This window comes from Mesocricetus auratus, unplaced genomic scaffold (assembly GCF_017639785.1).
Source record: "Mesocricetus auratus isolate SY011 unplaced genomic scaffold, BCM_Maur_2.0 Super-Scaffold_4256, whole genome shotgun sequence".
Classification (NCBI taxonomy): domain Eukaryota; kingdom Metazoa; phylum Chordata; class Mammalia; order Rodentia; family Cricetidae; genus Mesocricetus; species Mesocricetus auratus.
The window spans coordinates 133,132,799-133,150,789 of NW_024429182.1; the positions used below are offsets into that span (position 1 = coordinate 133,132,799).

General features: G+C 43.6%; 1 protein-coding gene across 3 annotated transcripts in view; it reads right to left on the reverse strand.

Moving 5' to 3' along the window:
- Otud7a (OTU deubiquitinase 7A) overlaps nucleotides 1–17,991 on the reverse strand; it is a 356,745-nt gene that overhangs the window by 286,440 nt on the left and 52,314 nt on the right. The window lies entirely within an intron of this gene.

Here is a 17,991-nt window from a genome sequence, read left to right on the forward strand (position 1 = left end):
AAGAGCTGGGTAACCACAGCCTGGGGTTCCCAGGCCCCATGGTCTGGAATTAACATCCAAGGCCAGTTCCCTGGGCTCTGAGCACCTCGAGGAAAATTTGGGTCTCAGTCAGAGGGGGTCAGCTGGTAGGACTTGTGGGTTAGATCTGACTGATGGGCAGTTCTAGGAGGTGAGAATGCTGAGTTGAAAGTGACAAATCTATACAACCAAAGATTGTGTTCTGGAGGACACAGGCAATCACAGGAGCCTAAGTGTCATGGTCATTCAGCAAGCGGCAGACTGGAGCCACAATTTTCTCATGTGTAGGCCACAAAGTGTCTTGTCTCTAACCACATTGACCCTGCTCAGAATACAGGGATGAGGCAACTTTCACATCTGTCTGTACTGTTTCAAAATCCTAAAGTGTATAATAAGAAATTAAAGGTCATTTTCCTCCTAATTATCCTACATTCACAAGACACTCTTAAAACTGAATACTGAAAAGACTCTGTACATTGCATTTGATGCTTATTGCTCAGTTCCCCTGCAAATAAGCTCAAGACATGACTCTGCCTGCACAGCAACTTTGGAGCCTTCCTTCTTCTCTTATTCAGGACACTAGGAGTCAAAGCCTGGATGAAAAGCCATTGTGTCTCTGGTCCTGGGGCTTCCAGGCCTCCACTCAGAATGACAGAACTGTCATTAGAACCTGAGGCTTGCTGCCTGAGGCTTTGGGTCTCATCTCAGGAAGTGTCTATGGAAAACCTGAATCATACAATCATCACTGTGACCATCTGTGGGCAAGGCTTTAAAGCAGGTGAGTGCCAAGCCCTAGTGGGGCAGGATTAGGAGGAAGCCCATGGAGACTCATAGCACCACAGATGGATAATGGCACCAAATACAGAGGGGAGGGACTGGCACCAGCATTCTATGGCACAGTGGGTGGCAGAGGGCTACTGCAATTCAGGATGTAATTTGCAATACCTCAAGGGTCTGAAGGTTCCCAGCGAATGAAAATGACGATGTTTTGAAGATGTTTAGTATTTTGAACAAGAAGGGTACCCAAAGGCTCATACATTTGAATACTTGGCCCTCAACTGATGGTATCTTTTAGGGGACCAGGAGGTAGGGACTTGGAGGAGGAGGCACATCACAGGGGCTGGCTTTAGGTTTGGAAGGGCTCCACCATCCCTCCTGTGCTCTCTGCTTCCTGCTTGCAGATCAAGACGTGAGCTCTCTAAGAGGAGGCCGCTGCTGCCATGCCTTAACTCTGCCTTCATTGACCCTCACCCTCTGGAACACAATCACAGCAAAGAAAAGTAACTAATACAAGATGAAAATCACCCTGAATTGATAATTACACACCACATGTTGTTGATTACCTATAATAATAATCACAAATATGTACAAATTTATGTCAACTAAAAATTTAATTTAATTTTAGGAAAAGATACCTTCTAGCATGAGCAATAAGCTCTGAACCTAGAGACGCATGATACAATGGTCTGCAGCACAAGTCTAATGCTTCCTTATGGTGGCATAAGATGGGTGTGATACCTAGGGACAAGCTTAAGGCTTTAAACTAGAGTGCAGTGGAGTGTGATTGGAATATGAGATAAATATATCCCGTCTTGCTTGGAATCAATTAATGTAACTTTTAAGTTACATTAATGTGGTGGTTAGGGTTACATCCCTGTGCCAATTTATACAACTCCTGCTTTTGGGATTTATATATTATCTATAATTAGATAAAATATGTGTATGTGTATGTATAAATAGGGCTCTATACAGACACCTTGAATTATACTTCACAATGGGGGAGTGAAGAGAAATTTTCCCTTGCTGAATTTCATAGTTAGCTCCCCAATCCGTCCTGTTCACCCTTTCTCTGACCATATACTTCTCTCTCCACCCTCTGCTAAGGACTTCAGCATGTGGTACTGATGGGGTCTGGCCACTGCTACTGCATACTGCCTCTGTCCTCCTCTATTCTTCATGATGAGACTAGGTGCAGGTTGGCCAGAGTTCCCTGTCGAGAACTGGTGAATCCATGAACACCATGCCATCGGTATGCTTGGGTAGGTCTCTTTGTCCCTTCCCCCCACCCCCGTGTGTGTGTGTGTGTGTGTGTGTCTGATTAATGCTAAGGTCCAGATATGTCAACCTATCTGGAAAAAGTGAAGACCCTGTCTCTATAGAATACTGGGGCCTAAGCAATGGCACACTACCACACTACTACTGTGAATTATAGAAGAACTGTTCACAATTCAGACAAAAAGGGATCATTAACAAAATAATGGGGACAACCATGCATAAAAATTGGGCAGAGGCCACAGAAGAAGTCGTCAGCTGTCAGGAAGCAGCTCTGTGCTACAGCAGCTTGTCAGCCAGCTGGACCTAAGAATGGCCAGGAACCATCCCAGACCTTATGCTGGTCCTTCCTCAAACACAGCTTCAGGAAGGTCATAGGAGGCTGTTTAACTTTGAAACAGAGTCCACGATCAGGATGAAGGCTGGAAAAGCACTCCCAGAGGCTGCCATGTGTAGAAGAGGGACCTGAGCCTGACCAGGGATTAACTGAAAAACCCTATGGAGGCTCAGGCTGCCTACATCCTTTAGGCTCAGGCTGCCTGTATTGTAGAGAGAGCACAGTGGCCTACATTCTAGAGTGAGCACAGTGGCCTGCATTGGAAGTTCCCATGAAGGCCCTGGAGCTCTGCTTGGGCTCCTCCTATCTCTCCTCAGTACTCACTTAGTGCTCTGAAGTCATCTGTCATGTAGAGTTAGTTGGAGCTCCACACAAGCCTATCTCTCTTTCCTCTCTCCCTAAAGATACTGTTCCTGTTCATAGAGATCTAAGACCAGAGAGAACATGTTAGCATCTCAAATAACAAGTAGTATGTCTCGAGATAGACTCATGTAGGAACTGACAGATTTATATTTGGCAAAATCCAGGATTCGGTGGTGGCACCTCCCTACCTGCCCCTAGTTCTCCAAGAGTACAAGGACAACTCCAGGAATAGTAGAATGGGTGTTCAGATCTGAGAGCTTCCTGGAGGCCTGACATTCCTCATAGAGTGAGAGCTTCAGGCTTCTCTGCATCTCTTTCAAAACCCAACAACAGGAACCAATGTACACATGCAATTCATTAACAGCAATAGATGTCAGCCAGTCAGCAGTAGAGCCAAGGGTGAGGCGAGTAACATGCTTATGGTTCCAAGGCCTCTTCTGCTTCTGGGATATTTCCAGTAACATGTTATTCAAAATGACTTAAAGATGGTTTCTGTATGGATATAAACAAAATACCTATCAGAGAGTTGGACCTTTCAGGGGTCTGCCTAGGAGCTAAACTTTAGCTGACACATCATGATGATAGCAATCAAAGCGCATCATGCTTTGTGAAAGGGTCTGGCTGGCTTCCAGGCAGCGAACTTCTTGAGGTTTATTTAGTCCAGAGAACTAAGAAAGGTTCCTAGGGCTGAGAGTTTTGGTGAAAGTTGAGTTGGTGGTACAGGCCTGTCATGCTAGCTATTTGGAAGGCCGAGACAGAAAGACTGAGATTTCTAGACCTGCCTGGACTACAGAGTGAGTTTGAGGACAACTTAGGCAATGCAGTGAAAACCTGCCTAAAGGTAATTACTAAAGAAAGGGAATGGAAATTTTATTAGTAAGTGTTCTATTGCTGTGGAGAGACACAATGACCAAAGACAGATCTTAAAAGAAAGCATTTAACTGGGGAGAGGGGATGAGCCAGGGGGGTGTTTATACTTTCAGTGGTTCCGTCCATTTTCATCATGACAGGGAACATATCACTACACAGACAGACATGATGCTGGAGAAGCAGTTGAGAGTGCTATATCTGGATCCACATGCAGCAGGAAGAGAGAGACACTGGACCTGGTTTGGGCTTTTGAAATCCCAAGGCCCATGCCTAGTGATACACTTCCTCCAACAAGGCCACATCTACTCCAACAAGGCCACACCTCCTAATCTGTCTCTAACAGTGCCACTCCCTGATAACCAAGCCCTCAAATATATGAGCCTATGGGGGCCATTCTTACATAAATCACCACAGGAATATATCTCAGTGGTTGAGTACTTGCCTACCCTGCAGAAGAGCCTTGGTTCAATTCTCAGTACAGAAAATAGAAGGTGTTGAATATGAGTTTTGCTTTATTGGCACAGTTTTCTGGGTCTTAGTCCCTTTGTAGTGACCTCTGGCCAGGCTTCCCCCTAGAGCCTTGTTTATGTGGTGTTCAGAAGTTTAAAGTCACATGTTTGGACAAATGGGAGATGCTCGTGAATTGCTAAGTTTGCTGATTCTTGCCAGCAATACATTTAAGACAAGACTATTCTAACCTGACTTTTCACCCAAAAGGCAACAACAGGCCAAGCTCAATTTAGTGAGCATACAGAACCAGACATTTGGGCCTCTGGGTTAAAACAGACCTACTACAATTCTATTCAGATTCCCTTGGAAGGTGTAGTAAATAATTAAACAGCCCAGAGGAGTCAGGGACCTTTATGATCCTGAATGCGAGGGCAGAGCATCCCATTCCTCAGTCGCTGAATTTTGTTGAGCCTCCTACCCTAAGGTCACACAAAGAAAATAATTCATAGTGCTGCAAAGATAACATATCAAAATGTTACCAAGGGACAGGACTGCAGGGCATTTTCCAATCCCCAGGAAATAAGCTACACACATACATACACACACACACACACACACACACACACACACACACACACACACACACACTCTCTCTCTCTGTCTCTGTCTCTGTCTCTCTCTTCTTTTGTGGAAAGAGATGCTGTTGTCTGAGGCCTGTCCCTGCTAAATCAGCTCTGAGGCTATGGTAGAACCTGGGGTAGACACAGCCAGGTACTAATACGTGCTGTCACCCCCTTCCCTTACTCCACTCCTTCCATCACTGGGATTTGTACTTGCTTCCTTTTGTAAGAGGTGGGTGGGGCCTTTGGACCCACAGACACTAGATCCTTCTCTCTCCCTCACAGACCATAGAGACTCTGAGTCAATTCAACACATTTCACCTTCCATGATTTGACATTTTCCATGTCTCTTTGGAAATATTGCTTTATTTAATTCTCATATAAGCTTAGTAGGTTCTACTTTAGATCTATGAGAATGGTCCCTCCCTTCACTGAGGAATTCCACATTCCTATTCCTCACTGTTCCTGTCTAACACACACACACACACACACACACACACACACACACACACACAATGTATATCTGTGAGGAAGACTCACACAGGTATGAGATTCTGTCTCTGTGAATCACTGTGAGTTACTAGTAATTCCAGTTTATGAATGTGCTAAATGTGTCTTTTAAATTCTCACATCAAGCTTCCATTATAAAGCTTCTAATGGTATTTTCTCCGCCTGCTTCCAATCTCTGATCTGGCTTTCAAATGTATGAGGACTTACATTCAAGGCTTGCAGCTCATTTGACAGGTTTACAACCAGAGTTACCACAGGACCCTGGTGGCCATTTGGGCACCCCTCCCCCACTTCTCTAGTGCTTATCTGGCATACATACAGCAGCAGAGACCATGAATGCCTTTCTTCTAATAACCACCCTAAGCTTAGGTTTAGGTCCCTTAGCTTTTTCCAGAAGTCAAATGGATAGGAAATCATAGGCCTAAATAATAAACAAATGGATAAAGCGGCTGGCTGGGTAGGATGGGGGGGTAACTGGACTCTTATAGGCTGCTGACACACTTCGTTGCCCTGTCTTTTCACCTGAATTACCCCCATGAATGGTGCTGAAGAAATAGCTGAGTGTCCTACCTCTTTCAGCAAGAGGAAGTTGACTGATTGTCACGCTGAGTGAAGCTTGGCAAAAATCCCTCAAAGACTGCCTTCACAGTTACATATTTCCTCCAACAAAGTCCCATCTACTCCAACAAGGCCACAACTACTAATAGTGCCACTCCCTTTGGGGGTCATTTTCTTTCAAACCAGCACAGTAGTACAGCAAGATACAGCAGTAGTCATTTGAATGACGTTGTCTACCACAGGCTCAGGTGTTTGAATAGTTGGTATCCAGCTGATGACACTGTTTGGGTAGGTTTAGAAGGTAAGGACTTGCTGTAGGAAGTGTGTCATGGGTAGGAATAGGTTAACGTTTCAAAGTCACATATCATTCTCAATTCTCTTTCACTGTTTCCTGCTTGTAGCTTAAGATGAGGGCTTGCTGCTCCAGCTGCCATTCTTTCCCAGTATGGTGGTGATGGGATCTTATCTTTCCGGAGTCATAAGCACAAATAAACCCTTCCTTTCAGAAGTAGCCTTGGGGGTAGCTCTTGAATCCCAGACTGATAGCTGGGAATCCAGCATGGGACTGAATGTGGGTGTTAGTGATGAGGCCTAGGCAATCTATGGGGCCTTGGGTACTAGATCAGTATTTATCCTTGGCATACAAATGGACTTTGGGTGCCCATCCCACAATGAGATGCACTCTCACCCTGGACTCTTGGGGGAGGGTCTAGGCCCTGCCCTGGATGAAATGACAGACTATGGATACCGCCATGGAGGGCCTCACCCTCCCTGGGGAAAGGAGGGAATATTAGGGGGCCTGGTGGGAGGGCGTGGGAGAAGGGGCGGGAAAGGGAGAAGGTTCTGGGATTGACATGTGAAGCAACCTTGTTTCTAATTTAAATTTTAAATAATAATAATAATAAATTAAAAAAAGAAGTGGCCTTTGTCATGGTATTTTATCACAGCAATAGAAAAGTAAGTAATACAATAATGAAGGGTACAATAGTGGCACTTATATTTGTGGGTAACCAACAACCACTTAATTAGATTTAAGGGTCATGTGATAGGACAGAATTCGCTCTTGGTCCTGTGAATCTAACCAATTATCTGTGGCTAGTGACTATAGAAAAGAATCTACTACCACTAACTTCCCAAACCAGTATAATTCCAAACTGCATTCTAAACACCTATCCTTCTATCTGTAGACCATCTTAGAAATCCACAAAGGATCAAAATGTAAAACCTCGCTGTGGGGTTCTCAGCTCCAAACTATATACCCACAACTCAACCCCTACCATAGGGCATAGGGAAAATCGAAGAAGAGGTGGTAGAAGGATTGTGAGAGCCAGAGGACTGAGATGTCTGCTACAAAACAGTGACTTCTATACATGTCAGGGAGCTGCATCCATAAAATCTTAACAACTTGCTTGCAGCAACAAGACCAGCCAATTAAAGCACAAGTTGACCATCCAGTGTAGATGGCAGAAATCTGTCATAGAGCCCCACGTCTAGATGAAGAGCCACAGGAAATCAATTTTCTAAGAGAGGGAGAATTAGTCTCCTTTAGGGTTGAAGCTCCTAGTAGGTTATCTATTTCTATGACACACACATATAAACAACACTAAATGTACTTAGTAAGTTGCCTATCTATCTATCTATCTATCTATCCATCCATCCATCCATCCACCCATCCATACATTTATCTATCTTCAGAAGTCATCCATCTTGTTTTAGGGGCAGGATCTCTCAGTGGTCTAGAGTTTGTCAAATAAGTTAGGTTGGCTGCCAAGTGGGTTCTTAGGACTAAACTGAGTCTTTAAAACTTGTCTTGCAAATGCCTTATAAAAAAATTCCATTAAATGGGGCCACTGGCAGTGGAACCAGTATTTATCCCTAATGCACGAATAGGCTTTGAGAGCCCATTCCCTATGGAGGGATACTCTCAGCCTAGACACATGAGGGAGGGCCTAGGCCCTGCCCCAAATGATGTGACAGACTTTGATGACCCCCCATGGGAGGCCTCACCTTCCTGAGGAGTGGATGGAGAGATTGTGGGGGGGAATGGGAGGGCGGGAGGGAGAAGGAACTGGGATTGGTACATAAAATAAAATTGTTTTTAATTTAAGTAAAATTAATTTTTAAAAATTCCATTAAAATGGCCAACTCATCACCAACTGACACACACACACACACACACACACACACACACACACACACACATCAAAGGAAGGGTGGGTACCTGAGAGTAACGAGGTTAGAGGGCTATGTCCACAAAGCAGTAGTATTAGTGTCCTTATAAAAAGAGGAAGAGACAAGTAGCCTCCTGTTCTGTGTGTCTTTCTCTGCCCCCTCATCTGTCTGTTCCTTCCTCCCTCCCAGCCAGCCTTCCTCTCTCCCTTCTCTCTGTCTATCCTAGAAGATGCCATATGAGGGCACAATGACAAGGTATTCTTCTGCAAGCCAAGCCTCTGGAGGATGCAGGGATTAGAAACCTAGACCCAGAACTTTCACCTTCCAGAACTGTTAGAAAATAAATGGCTGCTTCCCAAGCCCGGAAGACTAAAATCCCAACCATAAGTGATGTCAGAGCCCTCCATGTCCACTGCTAGAATGACACATTTTAAAATGACCCTAAGTATTGGAGACTTGATGCTTCCAGGACTAAATTGGCCCTTTTTTTTAATTCTACCTGAAAGCTAGCCTCTTAGTTCTGCAGGGCCAACCAGCTTTAGCATCTGTGCCCAGGAGTCTCTGACCCTCAAGGACATAGAACATGGAGAGGCATTTTCCATGATGGAATTTCCTGATGAGGAATCAGGCCATTTAATGAGGTGCAAGGTCAGGCTGCAGAAGGCACGTATCATGTGCATATGGACAGAGCCTGAGTTGCATCTTCAGTCCAAAGCAGGGCCCCAGGGATTCCCGTGAAGCTGGGAGGCCAGCAAGTTGAACTTACTACATATAAACTAGGCACTGAAGAAATTACATGGATTCTAGCTCCTGTCTCAGCCCCTATCATTAAGGACAATTTCAATTACATTTTGTGGAAAAGATGATGATATTTCTGGCCAGGAGAGACAGTGATGGCTGCATTCAGGGCATTAGTAATGGAAAGAGGCAGACGGGATGAAAGACATTTGGAAAAATGAAATACTGGGAGCTTTGATTGACTTGATTGTGTGTGTACACACACATACATTTCAGGTACATATGTATGGAGCAAATGCATACTTGTATATACAATATTATGTATTTCCATGTGGTGCTAGAAGTATGAAGGGTGTGTGCTTATATATATGCTGATGTGTGTACATGTGGAGCATAGTGTGTAATGTGTACAGTGTGTGTGTGTGTGTGTTGTGAAAAGGTCTCTGTGGTGTGAATATGTGGGGGGCAGGGTGTATATGTTTGCATACATGATACAGTATGTGGGCATGTGGTATGTGTGCATATGGGTATGTAGTGCCTCTGTGTAAGTGCATGTATACAATTATATGTGTATTGTGAAGGTATATTATAAGTATATGTGGAAGGGCATGAATGACATTTATAGAGTGTGTTGTATATTGCACAGTGCATGTGTGTGCACACTTTCAGGTATGTAATACATAAACATAGAAGGCCACAAGTGATATTTAAAGGGAATGTTACTGCATGCATATATGTGCTATGTATTGTATGCATACACAAATGTGGCAGAGAGACGGAAACAGACAAGTCCCAAGAGTAACAGACTCTCTCTAGTAAGCTCAGGAGTCCTAGTGGTGATTAAACAACAGCATAAAGATGCTTTGCTCTCACTCTCACAACAGCTGCTTTGCTGTATTCCATCATAGGAGCACACATGCACACAGAAGGCTGCTTATCTGCCCAGTGCTAGGGGTGGAAAAGACCCCTGCAGGCCATCACCCCAGCCATCTACCACAGTCCCCTTACTCAAGCCCATCTGCTTTCCCCTTAGCCTTTCCAGCTGGTCACCAAGCAAAGCTAGCAACCATTCAGTCTCTTGGACAGGCAGTCACTCTCCATTCCATCAAGCAGATTGTGTGGGAGTGAGGCATCAGCTTATCCCTCACTTCTCGTGTGGGTGTCATCCCCCAAGAAACCCGAGACAGTGACAGAGCCTGGGTGGACGCTGACCCCACGGCTTTGCCCTCTCCCTCACATGACACAGAAAGAGGTGGTGCTGCCCTGACTGACTGCACTGGTTCTTCTCTGGGTAGCAACCCATTTGGATGCACAGATAACTTTTGGGGAAGCATTACTCCAGGATGGAAACCTCACTTCTATATAAGACTAAAGTCTCCACCTGCATGAGCATCTTATGAGTCCATGTCTCCTACATTCTCCAAGTCAGTGTTCCCTCTTATCAAGAATGTTCCAGCCAGTGCTATCCCAGGAAGGTACACCCAACCAGTCGCATTCACCATTAAGGCCCTCAGGCCAGCACACTTACCTGCAGAGCTCTGGAGCCTCTACAACAGCAACTGCCCTTCAGTAATACCTTCCCAAAAGCCACACCAGCCACTGTGAGGTAATTTGAACGTAGAAGGGACAGAATTTAAATGATTTCTCATTTGCAGTTGTCCTTGTAAGAGGAGAGAAGAGACAGCCTGGCAGGAACATCATGAAATGCTAATAGTAACTCCCAAGGAAACACAAGCCCTGGGCCATTTTCATGGGCCAGAGAAAATTGTTCAGTTCCACCCATCCCTGAACAAATTACAGAAGTGCTTCATGGACCGTGACTCAGTGCCTCAGAGCCTTCCACTGAAAGCTAACAGGCATCTGAAAGGTAGGGCAGACTAACTACCACAAGGCTCCCACAGCCTACCGCCACTCCTTGCTTTCTCTGTTGTCATCATCGCTTAGAATCACCACCTGAGCCAGGTGACATGGCCCACCCATAATCTTAGCGTTTGAGAGACAGAGAGAGGCAGGGGAATTGGGAGTTCAAGGCCAGCTTGGAGTATACAGCGAGATTCTGTCTCAAAAAAAAATCCAGAAAAAAACTGTTACCTAGCCAATGTGACTGCAAGTATGAAGAATGGATCACCCAAATATATGATAAATATAGAGGGTCTAAACCATATACCCTAAATCCCAAGGACCCTTGCTCTTCTGTATCCTTGGCCTTAAAAGCAGGTGATAAACCTCCTATACTTAGCTTCTCCCCTCACATAAATGCATATCACATCTTGTATAGTCTCTCAAGACCTCACAACCAGATACCCAGGACCAGGACCACCTCAGTACTTCCAAATCAAACCCAAAGCAGAGGTAAGGTAAAAGAATGGAGAACAAGAAGCAGATTTAGCATGTGCTACTTGATGATTCTCATGACCTGAATGAAGAGAACTCCATTCTGAAAGTGATGGAGCAGGCCAGGATGTTCAAGCATGCACATGCCTCCCTATACCTGTGAAGCTAATAACATGCATATGAATGAGGACAATGATACATGCATGGGTCATAGATCAAATGAAGAGCATTCTACTCACCATCCTGCACAGCCTTGTACAATTTGGGAATTCAATAAATCATTGCTTAAAGAAGTCTGGCAAAGGGCTTAACTATATGATTTCACACGTGACACACCCTACAAGTTTATGACCCACAGAGAAGCACTGTTCATCTGTTCACTTCTCCATAAACACTGGATCTGAGAAGGAACTAAGGGAAGGCATACTTTGGAAATCAGGACTGAGGAATACCGAATCCCATGTAAGTGACCAGTTCCTTGTTGAAGCCTTGGGTACATGGATGGACACTGTAAATAGTTATGAGAAAATGACAAAAGACGGTATTTACCAACCTTATTGGATAAGGGAACTCCTCATTTTATTTTTTTTCACGTGTTTATCAGATGTATTTGAAAATATTTTCCAGTTTTTACAGATATCTAATTAACATCTTTTTTTTTAATTATTAATTTTTTTTATTTTCCATTTTAAATTTAGATAAGAAACAAGGTTGCTTCACAAGTCAGTACGAGGTCCCTCTCCCTTTCCCTCCCCTCCTCCCGTGCCCTCCCCCCATCCCCCCCCCGTTATCCCCTCATTCCCCCAGGGAGGGTGAGGCCCTCCATGGGGGTGTCCATAGTCTGTCATTTCATATAGGGCAGGGCCTAGACCCTTCCCCAAGAGTTCAGGGTGAGAGTGCACCTCACATTGTTCTATGGGAGTCCAGAGACCGTGTGTATACTTGGGATGGGTACTGATCTGCTGTCCAAGGCTCAATAGATTACCTAGGCCTCCTCACTGACACCCAGATTCAGGGGGTCTTGATCAGTCCCATGCTGGATTCCCAGGCTGATGCCTGGGATTCAAGAGTTAACCTTTGTCTGGTCAGCTGTTTCTGGGGGTTAAACCAGCCCAGTCTTAATCCCTTTGATCATCAGTCCTCCCTCTCTGATACTGGCTTTCTTGAGTTCAGCTCAGTACTTAACCAGCCAGTAAATGAAGTTTCTGTTTCCCAGACTCTCTGGCAATAGGATTGTAGGCTGGCACTCCCCAGACTCATTTTATTTTGTAATCATATATATTTATTTTAACATCAGGAAACATAACTTGGTAAATTTCCAGTTCACCATTTTGGTCAGCTATCTAGTTTCAAAACATTTTGATAAATATGCATCTCCTGGAATACCCATACCAAATTCTATTCTTGCCTTTGCCATGACATCTGGACCAGGAACATCTACTTGGAGATGCCTGAAAATATTTTTTCACTAGAAATTCTGGCAGCAGCCAGAGATCATCACAGTGCTCAATTCTAAGATGGATTAACTTGATAATAATGCAGAGACAAAGAGACAAAAAGCACCCAGGAACATTGGCCCAAGGGCTCTCCTCTGCCCAATACCTAGCACTCCAAGGGCTTAGATCCACAGCTGTTTTGTATAGTTCTAGCTTAACCACAATTAAATGCTTCATCCCACAAGTCACACACATAGGTCCAACTCACTGCTCTCAGATTAGCATCAAACTCCTGGGTTCACCCTACCACAGAAATTTAAGAGTCAGCCCTGATCACTTGTCACACAGGTGGGAGTTGGAACACTGGCAAGGGCACTAATGATGACCATGGTAGACTTACTGCAACCCTGTTCATGTGATATTGTTCAATGAACCCTGCTCAGTGTTAGCATAGCTTACACATTATTGAGAATCAAATTCTAAACATTAATTATGCCTAATTTCTTTTCATGTTTGCCAAGTAGTTTTTTCTTTTTGCTTTGTTTTAATTAAATAATTTTTAGTGTTAGAGCAATCGTAAAGAGTTATGAAATTGTTTGTTTCCAGAAATGAACTCAATATTAATCTTCTGAAAGTGTTGTATTCCTCCTCTCTCTCACAACTTATAAAAGTCTTTGTGTAGAAGGCGTCCTCTCACCATCCTTGTAGTTTACCTTCCCTCTTTCCTTCAGGAAGATCAGCCTTTTGCTTGTCGCTCTTTGCAGAGTCCCCACCCACCCTTCTCTTTTTGCCCATCTTAAATAAAGTTCAAACCTTTTGTTCACTGACATGAACCCACCCATGCAAGCAATGGCTAGGGGTGTGCTTTTAATTCCACAGTTCTAGACAAACAGCCCACCCTGATGAGGTCGGAATAAACTCCCAGCTACAGGAATCACATTTTCAGTCTCCAGGTGAACGTAATCAACATCTCCAACAGAGTCCCATCCTTAAACACAGAATTCCTGAGCCCTGAAGCTACCTCCTGCCACACTCCGACCCTGAGATAGCACTCTATGCTTGTAATCACACAAATCCATGGAATGTAGGAACTTCTCAAAACAGCCCCTGCCATGATGGAGCAGAAGGAACCATTATGACAGGCCTCTGGGCAGAGGCTGGGCAACAGACAGAAGATAGATCCTGCTGCAGGAAATAGGGTGGCCCTGTCACTTTTCATTCCCAAATGTGTGTGACCTTTCACATCTGTTCACCCACGTCCTCACCACAGCCATTCCTCAAGGGCAGCTGGAATGACGCACAGCTCTCCTGTCTCACAGATGAGCAAATGTCTATCTGAGGAACTAGTTCAAGGTTATCTGACAGATTTGTGTATCGGTGCACTGGGCATCCAGTGCTTCTGCATTAGCCTTCCATGAAGGGCTGAGAGGAGCCAGAATATCCTGCAGGAGTTTCCTTTCGGACTATCTCCAGACCAGGTCTGTTGGTACCCAGGGTGAGTGAGGTGGAGGTGAATATTCCAGCTACTTTCTTGCCTGTCCTGTCTAGTTTTATGTTAACCTCACAGAAACTAGAGTCATCTGAGAGGAGGGAGACTCAATTGAAAAAATGTCTCCATAAGATTAGGTTGTAGGCAAACAACCAAGTAGGGTTCCTTCTTAATTAGGTATTGATGGCAGAGGGTCCAGCCCATTGTAGGTGGGGAGACCCTTGGGCTTGTGGTCCTGGGTTCTATAAGAAAGTAGACTGAGCAAGCCATGAGGAGCAAGCCAGTAAGCAGCACTCCTCCATGACCTCTGCATCAGCTTCTATAACCAGGTTCCCACCACGACTTCCTGCCTGGCTTTCCCCAGTGATGGATTTATATGGTGTAAGATGAAACAAATCTTTCCTCTCCTAGTTACTTTTGGCCCTGGGCTTTAACCCAGCAATAGAAACCCTAACTAAGACACTGCCTTATGTCAGAAGATGAAAAGCAGCAGCAGCTTTGGAAGTCCCATTAATTTAAGGCAACATTGGGTCCAACTAGAGACATGTAATTCAAGTGTGTTCTTGAAGTGTCCAAAAGACGTATTCTGTTTTTTTCTTGAAAGAGGTGGGACAAACTATGCAATACTAAAGCATTCCCCTTTATCAATGGATATACAATCCAAGACAACAGTGGATACTTGAGCCTTCAGATAATACAAATATATTATATTTCCCATATATATGCATACCTATGATTAAGTGTAAATTATAAATTTGAAAAGATAAGAGATTAATTTGTAATGATAAAATTGAGCAATTAGAATGCCTTGTAATAAAAATTTTGTGAGTCTTCTCTCTCAAATATGTTACTGTGCTCATGTTTTCATTTAATGCCATTTCTTTGGCATATTCAAATGACTAGATTTCACTTGGAAGCCATTATCAAACAAAACAAGGGTTGCTTGGCAACAAGAATTGTGATACTTCAAGAGTCAATGGGATAAATACAAGCTGGCCCATGAGAATAAACCTACCACAAGACCCAGCAACTCCACTCTTGGGCATATATCCAAAAGATGCCCATTCATACAGCAAGGATGTCTGTTCCACTATGTTCATAGCAGCATTATTTGTAATAGCCAGAACTTGGAAGCAACCTAGATGCCTCTCAACCGAAGAGTGGATAGAGAAAATGTGGTACATTTACACAATGGAGTACTATTCAGCAGAAAAAAAAAACAACGGAATCCTGAGATTTGCAGGCAAATGGATGACACTAGAAGAAACCATCCTGAGTGAGGTAACCCAGTCACAAAAAGAGAAACATGGCATGTACTCTCTCATATATGGATTTTAGACATAGATCTGGGGAGTGCCAGCCTACAATCCCATGGCCAGAGAGTCTGGGAAACAGAAACTTCATTCAGTGGCTGATGGAAGAAGAGGCAGACTCCCATGGCTAAGCACTGAGCTGAACTCAAGAAAGCCAGTAACAGAATGGGAGGACTGATGACCAAAGGGATTAAGACTGGGCTGGTTTAACCCCCCAGAAACAGCTGACCTGACAAGGGTTAACTCTTGAATCCCAGGCTGATGCCTGGGAATCCAGCATGGGACTAATCAAGACCCCCTGAATGTGGGTGTCAGTGAGGAGGCCTAGGTAATCTATTGAGCCTTGGGCAGTAGATCAGTATTCATCCCGAGAATACACATGGACTTTGGACTCTCATCCAACAATGTGAGATGCACTCTCACCCTGAATTCTTGGGGGAGGGTCTAGGCCCTGCCCTGGATGAAATGACAGACTATGGACACCCGCATGGAGGGCCTTACCCTCCCTGGGGAAATGAGGGGATATTGGGGGGGCTGGGGGGGAGGGCATGGGAGGAGGGGAGGGAAACGGAGAGGGACCTGGAACTGACTTGTGAAGCAACCTTGTTTCTAATCTAAATATAAACTTAAAAATAAATAATAATAATAATAAAAAAGAAACTCAAAAAAAAGAAAAAAAGCTGGCCCATGAACAGTTAGCATATACTGTGTGGATTCATTGGACAAAGGAATGACTCCTTTTTCAGGTAGGATGGTATGCAATTATATCAAACTATTTAGAACAGCATACAACTTAAAACTTGGGAATTGTTTCCGGAATTTTTCCCTTAATCATTTAAGAATACTGTTGATCTTGGGTACTGAAACTAGAAAGCAAAACAACCAATAAGCGAGACTACTGTATGATGGCTAATGCTGATTTTCAACTTGACAAAATTTAGACTCACCTAGGAGACAAGCTTCTGTTTCTGTCTGTGATATGTTTCTAGACATCATTAATTAAGGTGGAATGACCCACCCTAAATGTGGAAGCATTATTCTATGGGGCACTGCTAGGGAATTTGACAGCAGCATTCACCACTCCTGCCTTCCTGGCTGTAAGGTCAAATGGTCTTTACCATCAAACTATGAGTCAAAATAAATCTCTTACTTGAATTTCTTCTGTTAGGTATTTTACCACAACAATGGGTAGTTACCTTTTCCCCCTTTACTATCTTATTAAGGAAAATAGTTTTAATTTGGGATCTAATATTAAGTATATATTGGGATGCTTACTACCCAAGACTTCCAGAGTAAATCCATTGCAAACAAATAGCTCCAGAATTTCCATTGTGCATACAAGATTTTTTAAATAATCTTAAATTTTTAGTCTGTATCAGTGTCTGCCTACCCACCAGAGGGGATGCTCTTCAGAGGGGTACTTGGCAGAGGACCTGAACAGCAAGAAGGTACTGGTCACATGACAACAAATATATACCACAGGCAAAGCAAAAGACCTAAAGAACTCCTGTCAGTTCTGCTCGTGATGACAACAAAACTGCAGAATCACACTATCAGAACCCAAAACAGAAGAAAGGAAGCCTATAGGAGGGAGAATGAGTTCTAGTGTTCTGAGCACAAAAAGGCAACTACAGTTCAAAATAACTTATGCATTTTATGGAAACATAGAAGATATGGGATTAAGGGTTTTCAACATGGAGAAAAATTTTTAAAATATATTTTTCTGATGCTTTAAGAATTTCATATGTGCCCTAGCACTTGGGAGGCAGAGGAAGGCGGGTCTCTGTGAGTTCGAGACCAGCTTGGTCTACAAGAGCTAGTTCCAGGACAGGCTCCAAAGCCACACAGAGATAGCCTGTCTTAGAAAAAAAAGAACTTCATATATGCTTACAATATATTTTTATCATATTTATCCCAACTACTCCCCCTAATTCCTCCCAGATCTTCACAACTTTGTATCTTCTTTTAAAAACTGCCTACCCAGCCCAATTTGCACTGACCATATATAGAGCTCATGGGCATGGAGTACAGTTGACCTACAAGGGGACACAACTTTAACAAAAACTGGCTCTCGTTACCCAGAAGCCATCAACTGTCAATGGCTCCTCAGCCAGGGTGGGGGCTCGTGAACCCCTTCAGAACACACAGACTAGAATAAGTTCAACAGAATGAATAGATATGCAATGGGTTTTGTTTCCTTTGCTGACTTTAAAGTGACACACAAAATTGCATACTTTTATAGTGTCCAGTATTGTAATTTGATATTGAAAAAAAAACATTTTACCTCAAAGGAACAAAGGACAGTTTACTCTGGAATCAAATAATCTGGAACCATGGCCCAGAAACATGGATTTAGTTTGCCACAAATATCATGTTCAAATGTGGCAAGAGGTTTGATGGGGGATGTCCTTCTGTATATATGTTTCTCTTATTGATTGATGAATAAAACACTGATTGGCCAGGCAAGAAGATAGGCAGACTTACCAGACCAGGAAAATTATGGGGATATAGGCAGAGAGGCACTGGAAAGAGACACATGGAAGGACCAGGATAGGATGCACCTGGATTTCTTCAGTAAGATGAGACCATGCGGAAATACATAGATTAATAGAAATGGGTTAATAATTAATTAAGACAGAGCTAGACAATAAGAAGCCCTAGTTATCAGTCAACAGTTTTATAATTAATACAGCATCCATGTGCTTATTTGAGGCAAGATGGCTGTGGGACC